The sequence below is a fragment of the Pelmatolapia mariae genome, linkage group LG18, assembly GCF_036321145.2.
Source record: "Pelmatolapia mariae isolate MD_Pm_ZW linkage group LG18, Pm_UMD_F_2, whole genome shotgun sequence".
NCBI classification, from domain to species: Eukaryota; Metazoa; Chordata; class Actinopteri; order Cichliformes; family Cichlidae; genus Pelmatolapia; species Pelmatolapia mariae.
This window is the reverse complement of record NC_086243.1, coordinates 785,100-798,768: the sequence shown is the minus strand read 5'-3', so window position 1 is coordinate 798,768 and position 13,669 is coordinate 785,100.

Here is a 13,669-nt window from a genome sequence, read left to right as displayed (position 1 = left end):
CGTTCTGGACGTTTGATTAAAGCAAGGGTTCTGGACTAGGGGATGACCCTACTGGGTGTTCGGGGGGGGCATGTGTGGTGGACCACTGGAGGGCTCCACTCACACCCAGTTCTCAGGAAGTGTTGTTGCTATGTTTTGGAGGGAAAAGTGTTCAGTTGTGTGGTGATGAGAATAAACGAGGAGTGTTAATCGAGAGCTCTCGTGTCGTATGTGTTTACCTCCACAGACTAACCATTTAAAAAACAAAACTAACATTTGGTGTTAGTTAGGCCATGCAACAGATATGAATTTTTAAACTTACGTTGGTAACTGCATTTGACAAAAGATCAACATGGTATTTAAGGCTGCTTGTGGTAAAAAAGAAAAGAAGGAATCATCTGGGATATATTTCTGTGGTGGTGGTGGGAGGGGCTAATGGCCCATTTTGAGGCCAGGTTCTTGTCATTTGCAGCTCCTAGACTGCCTCGTTCTCGAGCTATTGATTCACAAGGATTTCAGAACCTCTGACCTTATAGACAGACCTATGGTATCAGTTTGAAGCTCCTATGGAGTTATGGCATCCACAAACTGTTCACGCTGCCCGCCTGCCTTTAACCACCAACATGTATTAAAAAGCTGAAGGCAACAGGTTTGGTTTCAATCAGCTTTGCAGTAGCAAACTCAAACCATGCTAGGTTAAATGTTGATGCAGAGGTCAGTGGGGTTGGTGGGGGCACTCGTGGTAACCATCAGAAACACTTGCACAGCAGAGATGTTGTTGTTTCTTGGCTGCTTTGTGTCCAAGCTGCATTGTCACACACAGTCTGGGTTTTTCTTTTAACATCACTGATACAAATCTTTGATTAAACTCTGGCTTAGCTTTCATTCCAATTATATGCAAATATGTATATTTTATGGAGCTATTTTAATGTTTAGTGGACACAAAGTGAAGGGAAATAAATCAAATATTGATGAGGGTCAAAGTGTGGTGACTGAGCAGTGAGAGGCCTCCAGTTTTAGCTACCACAGAGTACTTCCTTTCTTTCTCTACGCTCTTTTGATCTTTTTGTAGGTGAGAAGCAGATTTCAGCAGCCGTTGGATTGTTGCTCCTGATGACAGGCAGATATTATCTCCAAGTGAGACCTTGTCCTGTTGGTGTCAACACAGAAACAACCCAATATCCTGTATTTGTGCTCGACAGCACGTGTGGGGATTTTTCTTCTGAACAAAGTACGAAGATTAAAGACGGTCGAATGATGCTGTTATGTTCAGTTTTATCACTGTTCCTGCTCTGGCTACCACAGCCTCCTTCTGCTTGAGACGCAGAGGTGTACATCCTGTCTGGGACTCACGTCAGCCGATTGTATCTTCCAGTCCTTATACGCACGTATTTCCTGTGAAATATAGCCGGCACTGAAACCAGAGGTGTCCAGATGCTGGCAGTGAGAGGCAGGTGACAGACACACAGGCAGGATGAAAGCAGAGCTGTTGGTTCTGGTGGTGAGTTTGCTGTGCTGGACTGAAGCTGAAGGTGAGCCGCTAAATGACAACTTCACAAAAGTCAATGATGATAACAGACATTTTAATTACAAGCAACTAGTTTAAGTCTCTATCAATGTTATTGTAGTTACTAAACTCAAACTGGATGTCAACATCTTTGGACATTACATATGAGCAGGCTTTGGTCATAGACACTGGGCGTGGCTACAGTATTATAAGTTTCTGAAAGTCTGAATCTGACAAATACTTTATTATTATTTTTAAAAAAATTAAACTGAAAAATAAAGCTATTTTAAAGTGATTGGCACTAATACTCCTTTGTGACATCGTGTTTTAGTTTTTGTGCAAAATCCCGACTCAGTGTGTAATCTGTGACATGAGGATGGATTTTTATTACGTCCTGTAAAACCACAAAACTGACAGACGGTGTACTTTCTTCTTCTTCTATTATCTAGTATCACTATACTGATAGTGTTGTAAAAGCTGTACTCTTGTAGTTTGTCCTTTACAGAAGCCAGCCTGTGTCATGTAACCTACAACTGTTTGCATTTAGAAAAGAGTCGACACTCGTCTTATCTCTGAGGGTTATCTGTGTGAAACGCACAAATGTCCCAGACAAATGAAGAACAAAGCTGATTCAGTAACACTTCCCTTACACACACACACACACACACACACGCACACATACACACACACACACATACACACACATGCACACAGATGCACACACGCATACATACACACACACACACACACACACGCATACATACACACACACACACATACACACACATGCACACAGATGCACACACGCATACATACACACACACACACACACATACACACACATGCACACACGCATACATACACACACACACAAACTTACTGTGAAGTAGATGTTGCTGCTTCAGTGCACATGTTTTACTGCTCATCCTCGGGTCGTACCTTCATGTAAACTGTAGTTGTTGGGACAGATATGGAGCCTGTTTCTGAGAGCAGAGGAACTGAAAGCTCACTGGCAGGACAAATACATACTGAACAAATGAAACACGAGTAAAAGTTAAACATGGATGTAAAAAATTGGGTGTAGGTTTTTAAAATCAGTCTTTCTGTTCATAGATGATTGCGACCAAGCTGGAGTGAATACCTCTGGAGACATGGTGCTCTCACCTGGAGAAGCCTTCAGGCTGAACTGTACTTTCATATGTTTAAAAACCAGCCACGTTGCACAGCTGTGGAAGGTATACAAGTCTCAGATATTATTATACATTTAGTATTATACCAGGGGTGTCCAACTCCAGGCCTCGAGGGCCGGTGTCCTGCAGGTTTAGATCTGACCCTGGGTCAGCACACCTGAATCACATGACTTCATTACCAGGCCTCTGGAGAACTTCAGGACATGTTCAGGAGGTCATTTAGCCATTTGAATCAGCTGTGTTGGACCAAGGACACAAAACCTGCAGGACACCGGCCCTCGAGGCCTGGAGCTGGACACCTCTGTATTATACTTTGATATCATGTATTAAAATACTGATACTCATAGCAATGTGATGCATGAGCTGCTGACTAACATGGCTATGTTTACCACATTGTCTGAAGCATTCATATGATAGGCTAACATTGTAACATGGCTGTGATGTTTGTCAGGTTAACATAACTGCAGTAACTGTTTTATCTTCCAGAACAACGAGTCTCTTGTCAACATTTCCTCTGCATTACCCAATGTGACCCTGGTCCTGAATGTCCAGTCTTTTACAAAGGCACACACTGGTCAATACCAATGCAAGACCTACCCACCCCATACCATTAGTCCTACTTTTAGTATTCATATAGCAGGTAAGGACTAATTATTATTATTACTACATCTTTATTGGCTTGTATTTCATTGTGGAATTTTCCAGATGACACTTTTATTTTTCATGCCTTCAAATGACGTCTTGCTGGGTCACACCTTTCCTCTTAAAGCTCACAATCACATTTATCTCAAGTGTGCAGTGCCCTACTCACCTGACTCTAGCACCACACCAAAGATGGATAAATTATCAGTTAGTATTAGTCAAAAAATCAGAGAACAGCAGTTGAGCAGAGAACTGACAGCAGCTGAAAGGAAAGCCCTGCGAGACAGTGTTACTGTGCCACGTGTGTAATGAGCACATCACTGTTATTTCTGCAATGATTTCTGAGTGGAAATTTGACTAAAACTCAAAAGCGCAGTACAAACCATCAGCTCACTGTTCCTAAAAATCGATATCGATATTAGTTTAGGATGAGGAATATGTGGTTCTCTGTTCTAACCATCCAGTGTGATCACTCTAATGAGTTAGACCACAAAGCCAAATGAGAACAGTAAAAAAAGACAGAGCCAGAAAGTAAACCTAACCCCGTTAACGTTAAGCTGAACAAGGATGCATAACAGTTACATTTGTTGTTGTTGTTTTTTTTAAATCTAACGCAGCTAATGCATTTCCAACTTAATCAACAAAGTATTAACATTTAGTTTTCCTGGTTTTTCCTTCCCACTGTCGCCAAAGTGCTTGCTCATAGGGGGTTATATGATTGTTGGGTTTTTCTCTGTATGTATTATTGTAGGGTCGACCTTATAATATAAAGCACTTTGAGGCGACTGTTGTTGGGATTTGGCGCTGTGTAAATCAAACTGAATTGAATTGAATGTCTCATGTTACCATAGACTGAACATTAAAGATGGAAGTATAGCTTCCAGGTCTGAAGAGTGAAGTCAGTGTGGAAATGCTTTAAAACTTGCCAGCTCTGTGGGAACCCATGAGCCTGGTTGTACAGAAGGATATAGGGGGGATGCTCTCTGCATGTGTGATGTCAGTAAACACTTTGCTAATGAGTTAATGGTCTTATATCCAACATGAACATCATTTAGTAAAAGATAGTCCTGTTTAGAGTACAAATGGAGTAAAAGTACTGTAGTCTTTACCCAAGAGGCAATCTGAAAAATTACGCCAACATGGAGTTGCCGAAAACTGCAGTTCTTCTAGTTGTCACTAGAGGAGAGCAGATTGATATTCCATCCATCCATCCATCTTCTTCCGCTTTATCCGGGGCCAGGTCGCGGGGGCAGCAGCCTAAGCAGAGAAGCCCACCCCTCCCTCTCCCCAGCCACCTCCTCTAGCTTATCCGGGGGAACACCAAGGCGTTCCCAGGCCAGCCGAGAGATATAATCTCTCCAGCGTGTCCTGGGTCTGTCCCGGGGCCTCCTCCCGGTGGGACATGCCCGGAACACCTCACCCACGAGGCACCCAGGAGGCATCCTTGTCAGATGCCCGAACCACCTCAGCTGGCTCCTTTTGATGTGGAGGAGCAGCGGCTCTACTCTGAGCCCCTCCCGGATGGCTGAACTTCTCACCCTATCTCTAAGGGAGAGGCCAGCCACCCTTCTGAGGAAGCTCATTTCCGCCACTTGTATCCACAATCTCGTTCTTTCGGTCACTACCCACAGCTCGTGGCAATCGGTGAGGGTAGGGACGTAGATCGACCGGTAAATTGAGACCTTCGCTTTTACACTCAGCTCTCTCTTCACCACAACAGACTGGTGCAGCGTCCGCATCACTGCGGCCGCAGCACCAATCCGTCTGTCGATCTCCGGCTCCCTTCTCCCATCACTCGCGAACACGACCCCAAGATACTTGAACTCCTCCACTTGGGGCAGGAACTCATCCCCGACCCGGAGTGGGCACTCCACCCCTTTCCGGCTGAGAACCATGGCCTCAGATTTGGAGGTGCTGATCCTCATTCCCGCTGCTTCACACTCGGCTGTGAACCGTTCCAGTGCGAGCTGGAGGCCTTCACCCGATGAAGCCAACAGAACCACATAATCCGCGAAAAGCAGAGATGAGATTCTGAGACCACTGAAGTGAAAGCCCTCCGCCACTTGGCTGCACCTAGAAATCCTGTCCATAAAAATTATGAACAGAATCGGTGACAAAGGGCAGCCCTGGCGGAGCCCATCACCCACCGGGAACGAGTCCGACTTATTGCCGGCAATGCGAACCAAGCTCTTGCGGTTGTATAGGGATCGAATGGCCCGTAGCAATGGGCCAGACACCCCATACTCCCGTAGCACCTCCCACAGGACACCCCAGGGACACGGTCGAATGCCTTCTCCAAGTCCGCAAAACACATGTAGACTGGTTGGGCAAACTCCCATGCGCCCTCAAGTATCCTTGAGAGGATAAAGAGCTGGTCCAGTGTTCCGCGACCAGGACGAAAACCGCATTGTTCCTCCTGTATCTGAGGTTCAACTAGCGGACGAGGAGCGTTAATCAGACCAGGAATAAGTCATGATAGCCTAAAAAAAGTAATACCTGGCATAGACTTTCCCAGGGAGGCTGAGGAGTGTGATACCCCTATAGTTGGAACACACCCTCCGGTCCCCCTTCTTAAAGATGGGGACCACCACCCCGGTCTGCCAGTCCAGGGGTACTGCCCCTGATCTCCACGCAACATTGTAGAGGCGTGTCAACCAGGACAGCCCTACAACGTCCAGAGCCTTCAGGAACTCGGGGCGGACCTCATCCACACCAGGGGCTCTGCCACCAAGGAGTTGTTTAACTGCCTCAGTGACCTTGCCCCCGGAAATTGGCAGGTCATCCCCCTCATCCCCAGACTCTACTTCCTCCTCGGAAGACGTGTCAGTGGGATTAAGGAGGTCCTCGAAGTATTCCTTCCACCGCCCGACAATTTTCTCAGTCGAAGTCAGCAGCGCTCCGCCAGCACTATACACAATGCAGGTAGAGCACCGTTTTCCCCTCCTGAGATGCCTGACGGTTTGCCAGAATCTCTTCGAGGCTGTCCGAAAGTTTTTTTCCATGGCCTCTCCGAACTCCTCCCACACCCGAGTTTTTGCTTCAGCCACTGCCCGAGCCGCATTCCGCTTGGCCTGTCGGTACCTGTCAGGTGCCTCCGAAGTCCCACAGGCTAACCAAGCCCGATAGGACTCCTTCTTCAGCCTGGTGGCTCCCTTCACCTCTGGTGTCCACCATTTGGCAGGGGGATTACCACCATGACAGGCACCAACCACCTTGCGGCCGCAGCTCAATACAGCAGCTTCGGCAATGGAGATGCTGAACATGGTCCATTCAGACTCAATGTCCCCAGTCTCCCTCGGAATGCTGTTGAAGCTCTGCCGGAGGTGTGCGTTGAAGATCTCACGGACTGGCGCCTCTGCTAGGCATTCCCAGCACACCCTCATTACGCGTTTAGGTGCACCGGGTCTGTCCAGCGTCCTCCCCCACCACTTGATCCAACTCACCACCAGGTGGTGATCAGTTGACAGCTCAGCCCCTCTGTTTACCCGAGTGTCCAGAAGATATGGTCGCAGGTCTGGTGATACGATTACAAAATTGATCATCGACCTGTGGCCTAGAGCGTCCTGGTGCCACGTGCACTTATGGACACTCTTATGTTCGAACAAGGTGTTCATTATGCCCAAACTGTGATTTGCACAGAAGTCCAATAACAAAACACCACTCGGGTTCAGATCAGGGAGGCCGTTCCTCCCAATCACGCCCCTCCAGATCTCGCTGTCGTTACCCACGTGAGCATTGAAGTCTCCCAGTAGGACAACAGAGTCTCCAGGTGGAGCACCTTCCAGCACCCCACCCAGGAACTCTAAGAAGGCTGGGTACTGAACTGCCACTCGGCGCATAAGCAGGTGACAGTCAGGACCGGTTCCCTGACCCTAAGGCACAGGGAACAAACCCTCTCATCCACCGGGAAGAACCCCAACGTACCGGCAGCAAGCCGAGGGGATATTAGAATACCCACCCCGGCCCGCCGCCTCTCACCAGGGGCAACTCCAGACTGAGACAGAGTCCAGCCCCTCTCCAGGAGACTGGTTCCAGAGCCCAAGCCATGCGTAGAGGTGAGCCTGACTATATCTAGCCGGTATCTCTCAACCTCACACACTAGCTCAGGCTCCTTCCCCATCAGAGAGGTGACATTCCATGTCCCAATTGCCAGTCTTGGTAGCCGGGGATCAGTCTTTCAGGGCCTCCACTCCTGGCCGCCGCCCGGCACACAATGCACCCGACCCCTACAGCGCCTCCTGCGGGTGGTGGGCCCGCGGGAGGATGGGCCCATGTCCCCTTTTCGGGCTGTGCCCGGCCGGGCCCCATGGACTAAGGCCCGGCCACCAGACGCTCGCCCTTGGGCACCCTGCTCGGGCCTGGCTCCAAGGCGGGGCCCCGGTAACCCTATCCCGGGCAGGGTAAACTGTTCCCTCGATGTTGTCCTCATAAGGGTCTTCTGAATTGCTCTTTGTCTGGTCCCTCGCCCAGGACCAATTTGCCATGGGAGACCCTACCAGGGGGCAAAAGCCCCCAGACAACATAGCCCCTGGGATCCCTGGGACACAAACCCCTCCACCACGATAAGGTAGCAATTCACGGAGAGGATCGCGTGAGAGAGATTGATATTTCACTGATGATTTCTCCTTCAGTACGCCCCTCCTGTTTAATCAGAAAGCAGAGATGACTGTGCAAACAGTGATCCTATCATACCTGGCATGTACTCTCTGCTCCTTCCCTCCTCTGATGAGTTTTGTTGTAGTACCATGACCTGCCAGCAGAGGTCTTTCAGAGAGGCAATAAAAACCCAGGTAGCTCAGTGTTTCTGTCACCTCACATCAGATCTTCAGCAGTATTAAAGTTAATTTTCAGTGTTGTTGGTCATCATAGTTGCTATTTTAACAGACGGGTTATATATAGGCTAACATGCTTCAGCCCACTGAAGCATGTTAGATTAATATTAATATTTTATTAAATGATCATTGAAAAAGGCAGACTGTAATAACACTTTTGTGTGAACTGTAAAGTGAATTTATTTATAGATCCCATTTAGAACAACAGAGGTTGATCCAAAGTGTTTTCCAGGAAAGTGCATTCACATTCCAGCTTTCCAGAAAACCCAGTTTGGAACATGTGAACAGTGAACTGACATGTGTATTACTTTTTTTAGGCTATCATGACTTATTCCTGGTCTGATTAACGCTCCTCTGTCCAGATAACTTCACAGGAAAACCATCTTCCTTGACCACCAGCAGCCCAAAGTGTAACTGCACCCAGCAGACCCACAATGCAACAGGTGAGCGCTCACAAGCATGTTATCAGTTTGATGTCACTGATTGTGCTCATCAGAGTCAGGACTTTAGTAATATGTTATAACGTATGATTGAAAGTCTTACACGGAGCAGGATTTCCACAGTAGCTGCTGTTTCTTTATTTTTAGTGCTGATTTTTTCAGTCTTATTTCAGTTTTTTACAGTTTCCAAAGAGCAGTGCAGAGGCTCAGACTTCTCTCCCAGTAGAAATGTGTTGGCTTTTCCCCCTCTCCCTCCCTGGGGGTTCACACTTCACTATCCATTCCAACCCCTGCACAGGAAAACACACTCAGACTGAGAGATGAGGAGAAAGTCAAATGTTTCCTTCATGTCTGTGTGCTATACATGCTAATCTATCGCTCCCCTCTAAATGCGGCTCCTCTCTGCGTGCGCTCCTTAGCTTCTGAGGGATTTTATGTAACCCAGTGTGCATTCATCTGTGTCTACGCAGGTCTGAAGGGTCAGATGTGGTTCTGGGTGCTTCTGGGAAAAACTACCATCCTGCTCCTGAGCCTGGCCTCGCTGGCTGTAAAACACAAGACAGGATGAGATCAGATGGACACCCATATCTCCTCTCAGCATTGCTTTGTTTGTATTATTCAGTTTTAAGATATAGCCTCTTTTATTCTGTCTTCTTTTAAATTTAAGCTCTGCATTATTTAGTCTGCAATTAACACGCATGCACACACACATTTGACTAAATACCCACTGCAAGCAACAATCAGTTTATACTGGGGCTCACTCATTTGCAGTAAATTTGTTTTTTTGTAGTGTCTGATTTGCTGAAGCTTTGCTCTTTAAATTAACACCAGGATCCATGATTTTGCAAATTATTTTCATCATGATTTGCTTAAAATAATAATTAAAACATGTCAATGGTGTTTTTAAAACAACTCGAGACATTAAAACAGTAAATAATTCACTTATTAACTCCCCAATAGTTTGCTCTGAGGCTGCATAACCAACACCAGATTATGTCGACTCCTTCAGTGGATGGACGGGAACATGATAGTATTCTTCAGTATTATTGTCTGCACATAGAGAGGGCTAGATGAACATGGGGCACTGGTTTAGGTCACTGTTGTGATCTACATCCTGAAAGGCTAATGATGCAGAGGCCCCTGAGCTGTTTGCTGCTCCTCTTTGTCCCAGCTTTCTTCTGTTCTCTTCACTGTCATACTGCTAAATAAATGCAACAAATAAAAAAATGGTCTTGTGTGTACTTGTTTTAGATATTATTTTGGAAAAAATTTAGAGAGGGCTTGTTTAAACATATTAAGATCATGACATTTGAATATCTAGCAGTTAGCACAAGGGCCTAAAATAACAGTAATGTAACTGTGTGCCTGATCCCGGCTGACAGAGATGATGACAGTTTGGAATATCGTCCAGGTTTATCTGTATTATCATATGTACTGCTCAACCATCCAGGAAAGTGTAGCCAAGTACAGGATAGGGTAGGGGAAGTTAAAGTAAGATGGAAAGAATGGGCCAATAGCTAGATTCGCAGGAGGGTCATGGTGAGTTGCGTGCAGAAGAATGACTGGAGCCACAGGTAAAGTTGCTTTGAATTGTATTGAATTATATAGCAACAATTAAACAGCACTTCATAAACAGGAATGAAACATTAAATAAGATACAACAACAGCAATAATAATAGTAACCAGAATCCTATCTGAGCTCAGATATGTCAGTCTTGCCGGCTTAATAGTCCGTGTTCAGGTCAAAAGTCTGTGATTGGTGCGATTTCATCCTACCGCACTGTTGCAATTGTTCGTGAGAGAAGAGCAACCTGCCCTTCTGGGCCAACTCGGAATGGCTGTGGTTCGGTTCAAAGGGAAAAGCTCGCCATGTTCCTCGTCAGGAAGAAATCCAGGTCTCACGATCCCACAAAAAAAAGCTAGCATGCTTCTAATGTTCAACTCTCAGAGAGGATCTTGTCCGCTTCATCCACCCCCATGCAGATCGCGATGGTTCCAAAGTCCAGAGTGTTCAAAACAAATCAGGTCCGGTTCTCCAAGGTCCATGCAGATCTCCGGTATGGATATTTGCTCAATTTATCAAGTTTACAGTTATTTTCCAGCAACAAGCTTGGCGGTGAAAATCAGCGATGGTCTCGTGCACCTCCGTCTCTCTCTGTGTCTGAGCACATGTGACCGTACAGAGCAGGGGAAGGCGGGGCTTGTTCCTTCCTAACCGGCAGGGGTGTTAAATATACTCTCTGGGGTTTTATTCTAATATTTATATTATTTATCTTTTATTATTGATTTACTTTAGCTCAACTCAGTGATTAACAGAGTAATGAAGCACAATTAACAATAACAATGTTGTAGTGCATTACAGAGTCGTGTAAACCCACTGGGTTACACAAGGACCTCCCAGAGAGTTGGTTCTTCTGGTGTGGGTGCTGGGTTTTCAGTGGAGGAAACATGTCCTCATCCATGCATGTGACCTCCTGAGTCTGACTGAAGCTTTTAAACAGTACATCTGGATACTGGTCAAAACTAGCACCATTACTAAGAATGGAGTATGGGTTCAGTTTACTGGTCCTTAATTATTATAACCACTGATCAATGGCCATTTACAGAGAGCTGGGGACCGGCTGCAATCATAGTACCCACCCAACCAAACACACGACTCCACTGGCTCACTGAAAACGTCTCGTCAGAGGATGGTTGCAGATGTGCTCTACACATGATCCCCACTGCCAGTATCACTAAAAACAATGAGGTCATATATGCAAATGCCACAGTAATACTAAAAGCACTTGGGTATAAGACTGTAAAGAGTAAGCTCCACACAGAGAAGAAGGCAGGAAGCCAAAATCAGTGAAGTCAGTGAACAGAGGTGCAGATAGACACCATGAGAAACATGTCCTGGGTGAAAAAGAAGCACTACAAGATGTCCGTAACTACAAAACAAAGGCTCACAGCTCAGCCCAGTACACTGAAGAGATATAGTAGAAAAGAAGAGGTCCAGAAAAAAATGGCTTGTTCTCCAGAGCTCCATGCTGTGAGGGGAAAGGGGAAATAGCACAAGCACAGACCCACTCATAGCTGAAATTGAGCAATACTGAAAGAACATCGTGGTGAAAGCAGCGTCACATAAGGTAGTCGGTGAACCGAAGACCACAACAATCTCACAGAGCAAGAGCCAGTCAACATCTCAAAGGCAGACATCTAATAATGTGTCTTCAGAATGAAGAGTTGGACGGTGCCAAGACCTGACATTATCTATGACTACTGGCTGAAGAGGCCAGTGGCCCTCGGTGATCAGCTGGCTGCACAAATATGGGTGCTGTTAACAGCAGGTACTCAGAGCTAGCTAACACAGGGCAGACCTTCCTCCCTTCACCCCAACCGGTCATTGCAGATGGCCCCGCCCCTCCCTGAGCCTGGTCCTGCCGGAGGTTTCTTCCTGTTAAAAAGGAGTTTTTCCTTCCCACTGTCGCCAAAGTCATTGCTCATATGATTGTTGGGTTATTCTCTGTATGTAGTATTGTAGGGTCTACCTTATAAAATAAAGCGCCTTGAGGCGACTGTTGTTGTGATTTGGTGCTGTATAAATAAAACTGAATTGCATAGACCAGTTCTGAATGCAAACAATCCCTACAATGGAAAAACACCCTTAAACTCCCGGCTAATTACCTGCCTCTCCATAACATGGAAGCTCCTCTCAAGTATTGTAGTAACCAAGCTGAGAAAGACATGAGGGGCTTCTGTAGCTGGAATGGCTCAGGAGGTAGAGCATGTCATCTACTATGGTTCATATAGAGTCCAGAACTGGTGACTACATCTTGACTGCATCCGTCTTTTCGCCAGTCTCTTTAGCCTGTCACGAGTAGCCTACTTTGCACATTTACTGCCAAACAGTCAGAGAAGAAGTCAGCGGTCATCAGATACAGGAATGGGCTAGAATGGCCTGTTTTAACATATACAGAAATCACAATGCTGTTTTAAAATAACAGCTTCATAATCTCCAAAATGCGGGAGCGGGATCAAGATTATAAACACGTAACAGCAGGCTAGTGATGTTCGATTCGTGAACGAATCGTTCGATACTCGAGAATCACTTTACTGACTCGTGAATCATGATTCACAAGCACAACTGACTCACTGACTCATCCCTGTTGCTGTTAGCAAACTAATTCCATTAGCAGAAATATATCTAGCTTATAATTAAAACTGTGAGGAAAAAAACAACAGCCAGTTTCTTAACAAAAACATTCCTGCTCTGAACTGGAAGAAAAAACCCTGAGTAGAAGCTCACATCAAGACAATAGCTCCTCGGTTCACAGTAGCATCGCTCAGCTAACATGCTAACAGCACATTTGAGTTACTCACTCCCTCCCTTGCTGTGCTGAATCGTAGGTAAGCGAATCACTCAGGACTGACTAACCCCCTCCCTCCTGGCTCACAGCTCAAAGGAGTTGAACGAATCACCGACTCACTCACCCCCTCCCTTGCTGTGCTGAATCATAGCATAAGTGAATCACTCAGGACTCACTAACCCCCTCCCTCCTGGCTCACAGCTCAAAGGAGTTGAACGAATCACCGACTCACTCACCCCCTCCCTTGCTGTGCTGAATCATAGCATAAGCGAATCACTCACTCACTCACCCCCTCCCTCCTGGCTCACAGCTTCTTCTTCTTCTTGGTTGGCAACCAATGTTAAGGCGCATTACTGCCCCCTGGCGCACAGCTCAGTGGACATTTAGATGAGAAAATATATATTTGACACATTTAAGGAAAATACTAATAAAATAAAATAAAAATAAATAAACGTTCCCTTTAGAATTTTTTTTGCTCTTTTTTGCTCTATAAAATAGTTGTTTTCTTTTACAATCATTCATCTTAGCAGTAGGATTTACATGAAAAGAGAAACAAATTAAGTTTGAGTGAAAATGTACATTTTTGCACTCTCCGGTCAACTGACTCAGTGACTCAAATGACTCAAGAAACCCGATTCACTTTGGTGAGTGACTCATTAAAACTCGATTCAGTAAAAAGAATCGAATTTACCATCACTACAGCAGGCGGCGCTATGCTCCCCCGCTTACA